The sequence below is a fragment of the Ixodes scapularis genome, unplaced genomic scaffold (genome assembly GCF_016920785.2).
Source record: "Ixodes scapularis isolate PalLabHiFi unplaced genomic scaffold, ASM1692078v2 PGA_scaffold1__304_contigs__length_218370807, whole genome shotgun sequence".
Lineage (NCBI taxonomy): Eukaryota > Metazoa > Arthropoda > Arachnida > Ixodida > Ixodidae > Ixodes > Ixodes scapularis.
This window is the reverse complement of record NW_024609846.1, coordinates 194766748-194783526: the sequence shown is the minus strand read 5'-3', so window position 1 is coordinate 194783526 and position 16779 is coordinate 194766748. Positions and strand designations below refer to the sequence as shown.

The window sequence follows — 16779 nt, the reverse complement described above, 5'->3', positions numbered from 1 at the left end:
TCAGGACCTCATGGCGCTCAAGGAGCTACCCACTGAGGATCCCGACAAGAAGATCGAAGTGACGGTCTACAGATCCACAACCGGCAGCCAACCGAGAGGAGTGATACACGGCGTTTCACCCGGCGACGCGGCACGCGGCATTGTCGAGAACGCCATAGCGGACTACCACGACATCATCCACGCCAGACCCATAGGCAAGAACGGAACGTACTTAATCACATTTGAAGGTCAAGGTATTCCAAGGAGCCTCCGACTTTTCGGAAGGTACCATAACGTGTTTCCCTACAAGCCTACAGCAGTCGTCTGCCTACAGTGCCATGGACTGGGACACAAGGCCACGGTCTGCACGCGCAAACAACGCTGCAAAACTTGCGGTGAAGTCCACCCCAACAACCAACCCTGCCAGGGCAAGTACTGCCCCAACTGCAAGAAAACTGGCCACACGGTTTTCGAAATCGAAGCGTGTCAAGCCAGGAACCGAGCGGACGACAAACTCCAGAAGAGAGCGGCGGACGGTAGACGCAACCATGGCGGCGGCCCGGTGTTTACTGCTGCAAAAAAAGGCGGAGCCTCCAACCGGGCTCCATATAACCCGGACGACTTCCCCTCCCTCACACCGCAGGAGCAGCAACAGGCTGAACAGCGAAAGCCAAAACCGACTTACAGACAAGCACTAGATTCGAAGGCAATGAACATGGACCCTGTCTCCCATTTAGGCACGCCCAGCGGCTGCAGCAGCAGACTGGCGACGGAACTAGCCCAACTTAGAGAGAGTAGCAGCAGAATACTGCAGAAGATTCAACAATTGGAGATGGAGTACGAAAATCAACTCCGTCAGGAACAAGAGACCCGTCGAGCGCAAGCCAAGGCCACGGCCGAAGCTGACCGAAAACGTAAACGAGAAGCCGAGCAGCGGCTCCGAATTGAGCAACAGAAGACCGACGAAGCACGTCGCCGGAGCCAACGCTGCCCCGTAACTTACGAACAAGTCCTGGAACAAAAGAAGAAAGAAGCCGAAGCCGCAGCCACCAAGGCAAAATCAACAAACAGTGAAGCCGCTGTGGCCGCACCACAACAAGATCGACAACAATACCCGCCGCGGAACGTGCCGCCGACGCAACCTAACCCGCGAGACTCAGGCAGCCTTCCCGGCACGACCCCAAGCGGCGGTGATCTCCTACAACTCGTAGAGAACAGAATACAACAGTGGCAACAACAGCTCCAGCAGCAACTTCAGCAACAGCAACAAGTCATGATGCAGCAGATGCAGCAACAACTACAGATTATGTTTACCCAGCATGGGATAGGGACGGCGGCCCCGGCCCAATAAACCAATTATGAGCCAACACCAAAGACGTTACAAGAACGAGAAGACGTTTACCGCCCTTCAATGGAACTGCCGGGGGCTGCGCGGCAAAAAGTCCGAACTCAAGCTACGATTACACGAACGAAAGATTCCTGTAGACGCTATTATGCTTCAGGAAACCCACGAGGCCGATATAAAACTGACGGGCTACATCAAGTACGACCAACCGAGTGTGACGCTGACCGTTAAAGGCAAGACCAGAGTGCAACCGCAAGTCGCTATTTTGGTTCGCAAAGACCTACCCCAACAGCAAGTGGACACGCGGGAATGGTGCACTGACTCGCAAGAGGTAGTGGCCGTCCTGGTGGAGAGCGAGTGCGACGGCCCGATCCTGGTGGTGTCAGTGTACTACCGGCCTAGGACTTCGACGGCAAGGAAGACGAGAGCGGAGATCGACCACGGCTGGGTGGAGAAGCTGGTACGAGAGTACGGTAAGAAGAGAAAGCACGCGATTCTCGTCGGAGGAGACTTTAATGCCGAACACGAAGAATGGGGCTACGCGAAATCGTCAGCACGAGGTGCCGAGCTGCTGCGCAGGGCCACCGATATGGGACTCGTACTGATCAATGAACCGGGCACCAAGACGCGGACCGCGCCCAGTATCAACCAACAAGACACCACGCCCGATCTAACTTGGGCCGACCCTCATACTGCAAGGAACATCGAATGGAGAGTTTTCGAGGACGCGTGGGGCAGCGACCACCACCCTATTGAGACTTGTATCGTCGGCAGGGCAAAGCGACACAAGAAGCATAGGACGGCAAAGACTACAGTGTGGGACGACTTTCGCACCATTCTAGAAGGATCCAGGGGCACCAAATTAGATGACCTGACAAAACTGATTAGGGACGCGGCCAAGGCCGCAACAGTCGAAACCCTAATCGAAAAAGAAGCGCCCATTCCGGATACCATGGTATCCGGAATGGGCGCTTCTGCAGATTACTATCCCTATGGCGCAAAAGAACCAACCACCTGAGACGCTACCGTCGGACTCGCAAACGACGGGATATTCGCAAGGCCAACAGGTACGCGAAGGAGGCGCAGCGACACGCCAGCAGGCTGTGCAGGGACGACTGGATCAAGTCTTGCGAAGAGTTCAACGAACGGACGTCACTCAGACGCATGTGGGCTGTCTGTAACGCGATGCTGGGCAAGAGCAAAGGCGGCAACACAGCACCAAACATGGCCCTCGCGCAAGGCGAGGAAATCACACAGATACTGGACGAGATCGGAGATGTCTTCTTCCCGCAGCCAGCCACGAGCCCGGACCCCAAAATTTATGAACCCGAAGAATCGAAAGCCGAAGAGTACGAAGCAGATTTTACTATGTGGGAAATGGAGGCAGCCATCGACAGGGGCAACGAGCGGAGTGCGGCGGGCCCTGACGGGATTACCAACTCCATGCTCAAAAACCTCCCGGAGGTGGTCAAACATAACTTGTTGAAATCGATCAACAACGCGTGGCACGAGGGAAATATACCGGACAAGTGGAAACTGTCCTGGGTGTGCCCCATACCCAAACCAGGGAAGAAGCCGGACTGCGCGAGCAACGTGCGCCCTATTTCGCTTACATCTGTTCTCAGCAAACTGATGGAGCGTATGGTGCTCGCGCGCATCGATTGGATAATTGAGCATAAAAGAGAAGTGTTGCATCCCGCCCAGACGGGGTTCCGCAAGAACCTTGGCACGCAGGACAGCTTAGTCCTCATTCGTGAATACTTAGTGAACCGGCCAACGCATTGCCACCCACAACTCCTGGTAGCAGTGGACATTAAAAAAGCTTTCGACACCCTACCTCACGCGACGGTTATTGACACGGCCCGAAAACTGGGCGTGCGGGGCAGACCCCTGAATTTCATCAAGGCCTTCCTGAGCGGACGAAAGTACCTGGTCAAGACCGGCAAGCACTGTAGCAGCGAACAGAAGACGAATGAAATAGGCGTGCCACAAGGAGCAGTGCTTTCACCGGTGCTCTTCAACCTGGCGATGGCGCCGCTCCTATGGCGGCTCGCCGTCATTCCGGACTTGGCATTCACAGTCTACGCGGACGACATCACGGCGTGGACTATGGGAAGTGACAACGCGCCCCCTCCCGAGACAACAATCCAAAGGGCCCTTGACGTGGTGAGCGACTTCCTGAAGGAGGTCGGTCTACACCCGTCACCTGAAAAGACAAGATACTTAGCCTTTGGCAAAGGCTGGGAAAAGATCGACGCGGACCTGCGCTTTGACGGTCAGAAGATCGACAAAGTGGCCGAGCACTCCATTCTAGGGGTGAACGTCCACTCGGGCGGCAACCCAAGCGCCTGGATCGAACGTATGCGAAGCACGTGGAAGAAAGGACTTTCGATCGTCCGACGCTTAGCGACACGGGCCGGGGGCCTGGGAGAAAGATTAGCGATGACCGTGGTCCAAGCCGCCCTTATATCCAAGATCTCGTACGGCCTCCGTTTCTACAAATTCAACACCGCTCAGCGGGCCAAACTGGAAACATTGATTAACGACGCACGACGCTGCATCTCGGGCTTGCCGAAGTGCACACGCCTGGACCTACTGCACGAGGCAGTCCCGATGCTCTCCCTTGAAGAGATCGAGCGGAATCAGGAGCGAACCTACGGTGCCAAACTGGCGCACACCCGACAGGGCAGGGCCCTATTAGAACTCATGCCTCCGTGGAGCTCTCTGTGCGCGCAGACCGCTCAATCACTAATACCGGACCCCATCCCACCATGGCAGAAGACGATGGTCACCCCGGCCTGTCCAATCCCGAGAAGGATGAATTCAACGACTAACGCCGGTAGAAGACGCAAGTTTGCCCGGCGGCACGAAGAGAAGGGAGGCGACGGCGACGACGAACTTCGAGTATACGTCGATGCCGCGTTCAAGGATGGAGTGGCGACCACAGCGGCATGGCATTATAAACACGTGACGAAATGCAAGGAACTGCAACACTGTGGATCCGCGCAGGAAGCCGAAGTAAATGCCGTACTCGAAGCCATCAAGGACACGGCAGTGTCATCAAGCGATGTATTTCACAAATTGCGCGTTTTCACGGACTCCCAGGCAACCGTGAGGGCACTTAGAACGGGGTCCATATCACAAGAGCGAATGACATTTTAGCGAACGGCGACATTTGAGCGAATGGTCGTTTTAGCGAATAACGGGGGCGCGCGTTAACCCATCCGTCGCGCTGCGCTTTACGCCGCTTCGCGGCGACAGTCTGAGGCAACTCATTACAAAAATATGAACTCCCTTGGCCCACCCGAAAACGCCGCTTCGCGGCGTCCGACTATTCGCTAAAGTGTCATTCGATGAAACGTGGGCGTTCGCTAAAACGTCATTCGATCAAGTGAGTGCCTCCCCTTAGAACGCAGGTCAAGGCACACGCCGCAGTCGGAGAGATCTTCCGGCTAGCGCATGAACTGGAGCGACGCGACCCGAACCCACTCTCCATAAGCGTAGAGTGGATTCCTGGTCACGCGGGCATAGACGGTAACGAGAAGGCGCACCGGGCGGCGATCGAAGAGCTTAATCGTATCGACCTTCGACGCCAGGACCCGATTGCGGCCCCCTCTGTGCTACCGCCATCGTCCGCTTTCAATTTATACGACCCCGAGGGCACCGTCCTCAACATTAAACTGGCGATGAAAAAAGAAGTAAAGATGAAGCTAAATGCCAAAGGCGAGCTCCCTGAAGCGAGCATTCCTTTGGGTTTCTTTCGACGGCATCAGACGGTCAAGCTGCGAAGACTCAGGGCCCACGCCGCCATCACGCCGGCCCGCACCCAGCGATGGGAGCCGGCGGCCCGCGAGAGGAAGAAGAGAGCTGACGGCGCTTCGATTGCAATAGACCACGACTACAGCTTGTTATCAAGAAAGCTGCGGCGAGAAGAGGAAGCCTGCTCAAAGGGCTGCATCTACTGCACAAATCGCGACGTAGAGTGCGACGAGCATCACCTCGTATGGGAGTGCCCAAACTTCCACGAGGAGAGAACGAAAGCCCTGGACGCGTTAGACCAACAACTCCGCCCCACCTCCTTCGAAGCCTGGTGTCGACCTGAGGGAGAAAGGGACAAGCGCGTCGCGGTCCTGTTCGGCCTGCTCAGTTACCTGAGCGAGACCGGGCTCGACATGCACATATAAGGGGGTCGTTCCCCCACGGCGGGACCACAGCTGTACCGTAGTTATGTAAATCGCCAATGTCCCGCCTAACCAACCATCCTTAAACTTGCCAATAAGTTTACTCCTCTATCCACCAGTGTCAATAAACGTCTTTTCACTCACTCACTCACTCTTCACGAAGAAGCCGTTTTGAACACGGCACTAAAATCGCCCGTTCACAACCCCCGACGTCCAGCTGTCTGCAACAGTTATTATAATGTGGTCTGGACCAGTGGCCTGTGACCGGAGCGTTTTTACCCCGTTTACACAAAACGAAGGCTTGTTAACAACGCTCCCGTGTTTTAGTATTGTTAACAATTCTTGTATCAAGCGCTTGCGACACTATTTTACTCGCAATTCTAGAAAAGTAGAACCCCACAGCGCTCCGCGATTGTCACATTCAGCTCCATGTTTGTAGAATTCTGTGAACATACCCGCAGTCCGGGTTTTTGTCGGGCTCAATATTCACCAGCTCGTTGCGACCTCCCATTAAATTCGTGTAGAAATCTGCCCGCAATCTGCAGCGTGCGAAGTCCTCTCGAAACGTTCTTCACAAGTTCACAGCCCAGCACGACGATCTTCCCTTCGGAGAGCGAAGCGAGGCGAGTAGAGCCAGCAAAGCGCGCGCCATATGTACGAACGCCGACGCCGGCCAGCCTTTCGCTAGTAGACTTAAATAAAAAAACAAAAAGACCTTTGTGTTAGAAAAAAAAAAATCAAATGAAATGCACGCGTGGCCCTTTCGTAAAAGACGCACGACAAAAAAAAAAAAAAAAAAAACAAATAAAAATAAAAAAAGAAAGCAGTAAACGCAAACCTAAGTCCGAGGGGAAAGAAAAAAAAGAAAAAGATCGCCAACAGCAGCCGGCAGCCGAGAACAAGCGTTTCGGAAGCAACAACACAACAGAATAGAGATAAGACGCCGGCACCTCCACAGACAGCGAAACGAATCCTCCTTCGCTGTGGACAGCCAGAAGGAGAGTCTGGGCAAAGGCGGATCCCTCCGCTGCGCACCGTCCCAGCTTAAGGTGGACCGCGGGGAACCCCACAGGCCGTCGTCTCAGAGCCAACCGAATGCCCAGCGCTTGATGGGCGCCTAGGCTCTGTTGCGCTCCATCGCACGGTGAAACGAAGTGCAGAGAGGAAACGAGCTGCTTGCCCCGCGCCCGCTGTCACCACCGCGATGCCTCGAAGGACCGCCAACGCTGTTCGTGACGTACTGGAATGACTCAAGGCCATGTTTACTCTTCCCTAATGGGGAGAGGACGTTAAAAAGCTGTCGAAGGTCGAAGCAGCAACGACGATACCCCCTCGTTTTAAAATACCCTTTCCCCTACACTTCTCGCCTCGTGGTTTCCTGCTGTCTTTGCCGCTGACATCTTCTTTTCCGCTGTGGAGCTTGGCGCTTGGAGTGCGACGTCCCGCTTAGGTACGATTTTGATGATTTTGACGCGTCGTGATGGTTGGTCACGGATTGTTTGTTCATCGGCCGATCACGCGCCCTCGTTCGCAGGTTCAAGTGCCTGAGCCGCTGGAACGCATTTCGTCGCGTTGTTACACGGATGATGGAACCTTCTCGACGGTCGGGCGAAGTGGGCCTAAGGTGAGTCAATTTCAGTACTTCTTTTCGTGTAGCTGTCGGTTAGCGGTGTCTATTATAGTTCAAGATAACCTTCTTTTTCGCTTGTCTTGTGTGTTGGCGTTATTGGGGGCGTCTTTGGTATCGTGGTGGTAGGACGCGCGCCAGTTCGTGTTTTCTGCGGCCACCATATTCGGAATATAATCACTGGCTAGCTGCGGGCGCCGGCTACGTTTCATGTGGCGTGATGTTTAATTAAATGTCTCGTGCGTTGTATTACAGTATCTCTAAGCGGGAGCGCGCATTCGTAACCAGTACTAAAACCGCGCGAAGCTTTCGACCCTTTTTCGCGCCTTTTTCTGCCGGTTGTTAGGTTGGAGATTAAATTTCTTGCGTTAGAGGTTTTTATTGTTCATAAGTGCTCATTGAAAGGCTTGCGACGTTGAGGTAGTAGCTTAGAGTGTTTATGTCACGCGAAAAAGCGTGTTTAGGATCTTTAAACGCCAAAAAGACAGTCTGTTACCGCGGTTCAGTGGGGCACTAGCGACATCCAGTGGACGCGAGGCGAACTTTTGCCTTGTTGCGATGTTGCCATCTCGCGCAAGACCGTTTCGGCGTGAGCTCGCGTCCACTAATATCGCGATTAGTTTGCTTCTTTTGACAGCGACTGGCTTTTGATTTTGAAGCCCCCTTTGGCGCCTTTTCTGTCTGACAATCCGGCGAGTTCGTTTCGTTCGTTAAAGGTTTTTAACATTCGAAAGTACTTGCCGAAGTTTAGATAGACGTTCCGAGAGAATGATTTTTTTTTCGTTTCACGTGAAAAACGAGATCAACCAGTTATACTGCATAGTTATACTGTTATCGCGGGTGAACGGGGCACTAGTGACATCTAGTAGACGCGCAGTAAAACTGGACCTTTAGCGGCGGTGTCGCCATCTCGCGCGAATTCAGGTAAACTGGATTTGCGCTACAATTTGGCGATGTCTGCTCCTTGATTCTTCGGTGATCGTGATTACGTTAATTTGTCTCGATTTCATTTTCAACCTTCAGCAATGATTTTGCGGTGTTCTTTCTTTGGCGAGTGATATCTTTTAAAGACGTTTCTAAGCCGCCTGAAATGTTAGGCGGTGCTGTGTTTCTGCTTATAACGTCTCGTAAACGTTGAACGTTGCGCTGCTGTCAACTGGTTTGGGGAGACATTGCAGACCGAGTTTGAGGGATGGGTTTGCCCGAAACATAACTGCTGATTTTCTCGCGGTGGTTTTCATACTTTCGCACCGCCATTGCAAGACGAAAGCGGTTTAATAACAATTGTTTGTTGGTATCCGACATTGAGTTACTATCAGTCAGCAAGCGAGCCGCCCTTATGTGTGATTAAAGCAGACGAAACTTCACCGGAACGACTTGAGTGGAGATCCGGTTTTAGTATCATCAATTGTTTGGTGAGTGGTATTTTTGCAAAGGTTTATAAATAGCGTGGGACTATTTTTATTTCAAGTTCATATCATTTACTACGATTTGTAGTACACTGTAGAAGTTGACATTAGGAGAGATGGTGACGAGGATTTTAGTACCTCTTCACAGTGCCCAGTTTGCGGCTTAATTTTACTATTTTCGATTTAATTAGGCAGTTGCGAGTTTAGTTCACATTAGAGACCGTTATTTAGCCCCAAGAAGCCGCGACCAGCTATCTGGTATGGACTCTTTCGCCGCAGAAGCCATGCTCATTGGTGTGCATCACTCATGGGGGTCTGTGCTCTTGGAGTTCAAGTCTAGAAAGACTTGAAATTAAAGGACAATTGGGTGTTATCGCTTCTCGGCCTTTTGGCTAAGATCAAAGTGTAGTATCTGTTCTTATCAGCTTAATATCTGATACGGGTCCTATTTGGACCCAAGATATTAATCTTATTTTTGGAATGCGGCGTAGTGCTTGAGGTTTACCTCACCTATGCCACGGGTTGGCCTGGTATTGCACTGCCTCCAGGATCGGCCCACCCCCCTCACGGGGGGAAATGAATAAATACAAAGAAAGAATCAGCCTTTCGTGCCCTACACGGACACCGGGGACCGAACTGCTAGCGCTTGCAGAGTGTCCTCTGGAGAATTCCTTCTCCACGCTCGATCTCCACCTAAACGTAGGACTAGAGGTGGGTGTCAATATATATCAAACTTATGTTATCATACTAGCTGCAATTTTCAGTGGGGGAAGGGCGGCTGACGGAGCTCTCCAATACATGGAGCTCTATGGCTTCAGAAGCCAGAAATGGGCAAAAATTGGCCCCATATATTCCCAGTGAAATTTTCAGAAAATTCAATGATGTAGAGGGGCTAGAGCGATATACAAGTACCATATTTTCCGGACTATAGTCCGCAGGGGCCAATTTGAGCTCAGAAAGAAAAGATTTTGCTTAGATAGTCCGCACCCGGTGTATAGTCCGCAGGAGCTCATTTCGGTAAAAAAAACGTTTCCTTTAGATAGTCTGCACCTAGCACATAGTCCGCAGTTATATCGTTACACAGAACACATTTTAAAAATACCTATCCCCCGAAGAAAAAAAAAAAAAACTGTCCCCTGCGGGGACGTGTGAGATCCATCTTGCATCCGTGCTTCCCGATATTACTCTTAAATGCTCGGTTGACTGAAATGTTCAAAGGCTGGAGATGTTTTGTCATGCCGTACGACGTACTGAGAAAGCGCAAGGGATCATTCTTCAATCCAAAATGTCTTCTGATAATGGATTCAGTGCGGGCACACCTCATGGACAGCGTAAAAGAAAGATTGGAAAAGCTGGCCATCTCCCTTGCCATAATTCCAGGTGGCATGACAAAACATCTCCAGCCTTTGAACATTTCAGTCAACCGACCGTGACTCGTTGGAAGCGTCGCCGAGGGAGCTCCCGGACAGGCGCATATTTCTCAATTTTCTTCGCCCTCGCCTCTTGCATGGCCACCCGTCTGTTTTCGAATGGGCAGCAGACATCAAGGACTATGGCCTCCTCCCCTCTTACCAACACGAGGTCGGGTCGCAAGCCTGTGTCTCCCACCGACTGGTCTTCGTGGGTGGCTGTGAAGCGGCTCGTAGCTGCGGCCTTGATTTGTCGCACAATCTTGTTATGGCGCTCGGTGATGTCACGGCTTCGGGGCATGCAATGGCAGAGGACATGCGGCAGTGTTTCCTGCTGGTAGCCGCATGTCCTGCACCGTTGGTCCACTGCTGCAGCCCAGGGTCGAGCACCGTTGAGGGGTAGGAGGTTCAGTCGCGCCCGATGGATGAATCTCCAGTCTGCAAATCGTGTGAACTGACCGGATCGGATGAAGTGTGAGCTGGTCCGGTCAGCTGCTACGCATTCCATTGCCTTGCCCTGGCTTGGCTTCTGTTGGAGGGCTGCGTTCTTCTCCGCCATCAAGACCTCCCGCAGTGTGCGAATTACCTTGTGGCGGTGCTTTGGAGACAGCGAGGTCTCCCCGAAGGCGATCCGGGCTCCATCTGGTCGGAGCTCCCAGCTTACCCCAAGCCGGCGAGACGCCTTGCGAGCCTCCGTCCACACCGACTTGAGCTGGGTGGCGGTGGAGCGGAAGTCGCCTTCTGTCTTGCCCGTCAGGTAGGCCTCGATGTCTCCTTCGGCAGCTGGTCTTCGAAGTTGCTTTGCGGTGATGTCTGTCACCGCCAGCAATGCCATGCTGCGTATTTCGGGGTCTGGAGAAGACAGCAGCTTGAAGGCCCCATCGATGCGGCAGGCATCACTGATGTCGGCCGCAACAGGTATGCCTACTGCCCCGCCGGCTGCACCTCCGTACAGGTACTCGTTTGATGAGTTGCTCGGGAGGTACAGCGTTCGCTTGAGAAGTGGCCGTAGAGTCTCGTCCAGGCGTCGCCAGTCTTCCTTCCCCAGCGTGCCCGCCCGCATGGCAAAGTTGAGTGCAGGGAAGAGGAAAGTCTTCACCGCATCCAGCCTTTGCCACGGGGCAAGCACCGAGGTCAGAAGGCGCTTGCCGAGGTTGATGGCGTCCCGGATGGTGGCATTGTCGGCCAGTACTCTGTAGCCTACTGGCCGCCCCAGGAAGCTGTGCCCTGCGAAGTCCCCGATGGTTGGGATAGGTGACTCATCAATGGTGAACGTGGTCGGCCTCGTGCCCACGGGGTGCTCGCCGGTGAGGTGGATGGTGCGGCACTTTGCAGGGTTCAGCTTGAGCCCCAGCCGACCGGACAAGGCTGCCACGGTGTTTATGCGCTGCTGGAGCATGTCTGGGTCATCAGCCAGTGGGGTGAGGTCGTCGGCATATGCGAGGATGTTGTGACGTCGCTCGCCTCCGTGCACCGCCCGAATTACAGGGTCGAGGACCAGATTGAAGAGGAGCCCACTCAGCGGGCAGCCCTGCCTGATTCCCGCAGCGATGGAGATGGGCTCGGTGGTCCCTTCCTCAGCGGCGACGGTGGTGGTGTTGTCTTGGTAAAGGTCTTGCACTACGGAGGCAAATGCCTCCCCAGCACCAGCACCCCGCACCGCCTCGATCAGGGCATTGTGTGCGACGGAGCCAAAGGCATTGGCAAAGTCTAGGAAAGCCACGCATAGCTGCCCACCACTTGTTCGGGCCCTGTCAAGGCGCTCCTGTAGCACGAAATTGTGCTCAAAGACCCCGTCGTGTGGGAGGAAGCCCTTCTGGCACCTTGACAGGACGCTGTGCTCGCTCATCCAGTCCTGCAGCCGGGAAGCGAGGCAGCCAGCATACAGCTTCGCAATAGTGCAGCCGAGGAATATCGGGCGCCAGTTCGTGGGGTCTTGGCGATCTCCCTTCTTGTATATCAGGATTGTTCTGTCTCCTTCCATATAGCTGGCACACGGCGGTGGCGAAGGCAGATGTTGTATACCGCCGTGAGGAAGCAGGCATCCGGGTCGACAGTCTTCCAATGGTGGTAGGTCAGACGATCTCCTCCAGGGGAAGTGCTTTCACAGCGCCGCAGGCGGGCTGCAACCTCTTCCTCGGTGAAGCTGGCCATGGGCATCTCCGCAGTCGCCGGCGTGCGGGACGTGAGCAGGCTGGAATCTGCTTCTTTCGGGGCCCAGGTGTCCATGAAATGTGCCTCTATCTTTTCCAGCGGGATTGGGCATTGTGAGGACGACCCCTCCACAATCAGGCGCACCGCTCGACGCCGATTGCGACGGTACAGTGCCTGGATTTGCTGGGGGCAGTTGGGATTCACCTCACGCCGTGGTCTCCTGCCCGATGATGCAGCTGGGAGCTTCACCGCCCTGGTCACCACCTCCAGAACCTCTCCAAGGATGGCAGTGTAAGTGGCCCATGCCGCATCAGAGGTCGTCTCGCCTAGTAGCCGTCGCAGATTCCTTGTGTGCTCGGAGAGGACGGATCCTGTGTCCAGAGGCTCCACAAGTTCAGTGCTGTCAGCGGCGCTCGCATCAGGTTTCGTGTTATCTGCGACAGCTGGGCCAGCTCCCGTCGCTCGCCTCCCTGCACCGCCCGAATTACTGGGTCGAGGACCAGATTGAAGAGGAGCCCACTCAGCGGGTAGCCCTGCCTGATTCCCGCAGCGATGGAGATGGGCTCGGTGGTCCCTTGTGCATCACATCTCTCATCCAACCCTTTTCATTGCATGACACATGACAACCCACAGGAAAATCCTCTTTTGGAATGGTTTTGTGCTTGAAAATGACTAGCGGAGGAAGCTTGTCACCTGATATACTGCATGCAAGAACAACAGTAAAGCAGCTTCGCTCGTTTCCAGTTGTTTTGATGCTGATCGTCTTTGTTCCCACGTCGTCAATTGTGCGATTTGGTGGCATATCAAACGACATTGGCACTTCATCCATGTTGTAGGCCTGTTGAAAAAGTTAAGTGCATTAGTTTTATGACAGCTAGCGGCACATGCAAGCTAATGAAATATTATATCTACAAAAGTTTGTCACATAAAGAAAGCTTATCTGGCTTTCCAGAATGCCATTTTCTTCCATAGACCGTAGCACAAACTCGAAAAGTTTGCTTCATATCTCTCCATTGTTCCGGCTCACTTTGGCCAACAGTCGTGCGCTGTCGAACACTCAGACGATTTTTCTTCATAAACCTGGAGCACCAGGACACACCACCTTGTAATTCCTAAAGACCTTCCTCCGCAGCCATTGAACGAGCAACCAACCTGACTCGTACCGTTGATACTGTGCGCCCAACTTCACGCTGCAGTCGAACCCACGCTGCAACTTTTTCTTCAGGCTTCGGCCAAGCTGGTGCCTTGTGTCTTCGTGCTTTTTTCTTGGCTGACATTTCCTTAAGAAGTGCTTCGGCAGACCCCCACATCCTTACACTCTTCTCATCAACGTCAAACTCCTTTGCTGCTGCCCTATTTGAGTTGAGGTCTCGTGCACGCTCTATCACAGAGAGCTTAAAAGCTGCGCTAAATGCCCTTCGTTTCTTCGGTGGCATGGCTATAGCTGTTCCAGAGAGAATGACTGCACAGTCACTTAGGTATTTTTCTGGAACTTCTTTAGAATCAAAGCTATTGGCTGTTTGGGGTACCTTTCTGCCCAATCACAAAGTTTGTGCAGAACGTCGTGCCCGTTCCTTTGTCCCTTTGGGGGCAAAGCTCGGACTTGGGTGTGGTCTAACTTTGGGGTGATGTATGTGTCGCCGCGGTCACATAGGGCAGAAAGGGCAATGAAATACACTGTCTGTATGACCTTGAACTTGGGTGTGGTCCAACTTTGGAGCGATGTGTGTGTCACCGCGGTCAGCATCCAAGAGAAAGGCGGGACATACGTATACACGATACGCATGCTGGCTTCTGCAGCTGTAACTGTTTGAAAGCAAAAATCTAAAACAAATGGCACTATAGACGCACGTTCCACAAATGCTCTATTATGGTTATTTACTTGAAATATTTTATATAGAGAAGGCAAGCGCGTGCAGCCGATGTACCTACGTTCCGAGCATTGTTTGTGATGTTTGAGTATCTTGGTGCAAGGTCTACTTAGAGTTCCTGTAAAGGCTCCCTACAGGAGCCAGAGTTGCGCGTCTGTTTTCCAGGTGCTGCCGCGCCGCTATTCGCTGAGATCCGATCACGTGAGGAGCCAGATCAAGTGCCGTGCAGGAAAGCAGACGTTGCACGGCGCGCCCCGGTGTCAATACCCTGCTTCTGAGTGTGCTGCGCGCCTCGAATGCGTAGCACCGCTATTCGCCGAAGTCAGTCACATGAGGAGCGGGATCAACATGCCGTGCAGGAAAGATGGCGCTACGGGGATGATTGTGCAACTCTGGCTTCCGTAGGGAGCCTATACAGGAACTCTAGGTCTACTAGTGGCGAGTTGTTTTGGTGGCTCCCTCCTTTAGTTCCCTCTCGTGGCGTCGTTACGTTGCGAACAACAAGTTTGATGGTTTGTGTAAAGAGCATAGTGGAAGCTTGAAATAATAGTGCCAGGAAACCAACACTGCCAACAGCGTCAAACTCGAAGGTCTTTCATTACTTATTTCTGTCGATGAGAAATCCTTTGCTGACGTCATAGTCAGCATTCGGCCAACCGTGTACCACAGCGACGCTTTCAATCGCGCACTTCGCCAATACCGACCGGTCTTAGGAAGCGTTCTACGCATGCGTGCCGCCGCCAAAATTGTAATCCACAGCGGGCATGCTTGACAGTGCAAGAGACATCTCGTGCTGTCTCGTGCTTTGCTGGCGCAGACTTGCAGCGGGGTGTTCGTGCGTGCAAAGGCTACTGCTCCCACGATGCAAGCCAACAGAGGCGGCGTAACGAAACAAGCTGGAGATATCAATCAAATGTAACCTCCACTTAACATTGAAAAATCGACTAAAATTAAGCACGCGAGTTCGTCTCAAGACTTGTTTAAAAAATGAGTTACAACGGAAACAATGGAGTGATATGTTCAAACTGCCCAACTGAAACGACAAGGTATTCGCTGGACGCCATATTTGAGAGCGATGTTTAGAGTGCATGCTCAAAATGAGTTGGCATTAATAGCCTGCTAAGACCAGCAATCTTTATGGTGCGGAATGCACGTTTCAAAAGAACTGCAGAAGTTTGCCGTTAGTATGTGCTCTGCAGCCACACACAGATATGGCCGCCAGTGAATGCTCTCTATAACGGAAGGGTATGCAACATTGCATAAGTTGCATTAAGAGTGCGGCATGCTGGCTCCATCGCTTTTTGCGAGTCGGCTAGTTCTGCTCCGGTCGTAATTTGAGATCTGTACGGAGGTGATCGCTTGCCTAGTTGTTCATGATTCATTCCATGGCGCTTTGAATCTCACTGGAGAGGTTCTCTATAGTAAAACATCCGCAGGTGGCTGAGAGTTGATGGACGCCAGTTATAACAAGAACTTAGTCGATGGTTTTGCGGCCGAAATGCCCAACGGCGAGCACCACCACCTATTTCTTCATGTAGGGCGGGGGGGGGGCACGGGGGCGCCCCTTGCGATGCGGTTGTTTTTTGTTTTTGATTTTATCCCCTCGAGGTTTGAGCCCTGCATGACCTGGCGGCCCTTTCGGTGCCCCCTATGAATGGCGCCCTGTGTGGCTGCGCAGGTTGCCCACCCCAAAGGCCGGCCCTGAGGCCCCCTTTAATCCATGTTTTGTTCGAGTCTTCTACCACCAGCACCCTCTAAGTCTCTGACTGCCTGTCTTCACCTCCTCCAGCTATCTGCACTACCTCAGTTCATACACACTGGAGCAAAATGTACAAAGGGAACACAATACACATAGCTTCGCACGCCTTCGGGAGAGCTGCCGCAAACACGTCCGCTCTGCTTGACACTCGATAGTTTGACTCCTGCGTTTTCTTATGCCCATGAAGTTTCTCACCATCTCACCATGAACTCGTCACGGTCATGAGGTTTCTCACCATCTCATCAACTCATCAGACTCACAAAGTCACTCATATTTCATCATGAGCTTATCACACCCATAAAGTCACCTATCATCTCATCATGAACTGATCAGAGTGCACGAAGTCACTCATTAGCACATTATGACCTCTTCAGACCTCACAAAGTCATTTAAAGCCACTCACAATCATGCGGTGAGTGTGAATGAGCGAGTTCATGAAGAGTTTGCAGAGGTTTGGATGGGACTGATCTGACGCATCAACCAGAGTGGGCGGAAAAATTACCATGGTGCATGACGTCACTGCCATGGCCAACCGACGCGGCACATATACGCTATCCTAGCGGCAGTTGGTCTTGCCGTCACTCCAGATGGATTGAAAAATGGCGCCATGAGACAGAGACCATGCATCCCCAAGGTCAAAATGATGCACCAGGTAACTTTTGCACATTCTAAATTGATCGCCCTGGCCTGGGCCCCGATGTTCGTATTCGAATTAAAGATGCAATTGAAATCCCCTACGATACAGCAAGAACACGCATCAAGAATATGGACATCAAGGTCAAAAAGGAATGCCACAAAGTGGGGTTTGTGGGATCATAAACATTAATAACCTTATATTTTATTTTCTGATAAACAAGATCAAAACGGATCACTCAGTCCTTTGCGTTGAACAGTAAAGAGTCATGACAGAGCAGTTCGTGGCTCGCAACTACGATGCCTACGCTGCACAAACATTGGGAAGCGAAAGGAAAAAAAAAAAGATGCCGCAGAAAGAGCAGTCTCAAATTTTGCACCCTCGCGCCAACTAGCAAAATTAGTTTAATGA

General features: G+C 52.6%; 1 non-coding gene across 1 annotated transcript; it reads left to right on the top strand.

Moving 5' to 3' along the window:
• The first annotated feature begins 8913 nt into the window (after positions 1 to 8913).
• On the top strand, positions 8914 to 9105 carry LOC115319233. The gene has a single exon (XR_003918429.1). It is a non-coding gene; the product is annotated as a U2 spliceosomal RNA (small nuclear RNA).
• Positions 9106 to 16779: the final 7674 nt, after the last annotated feature.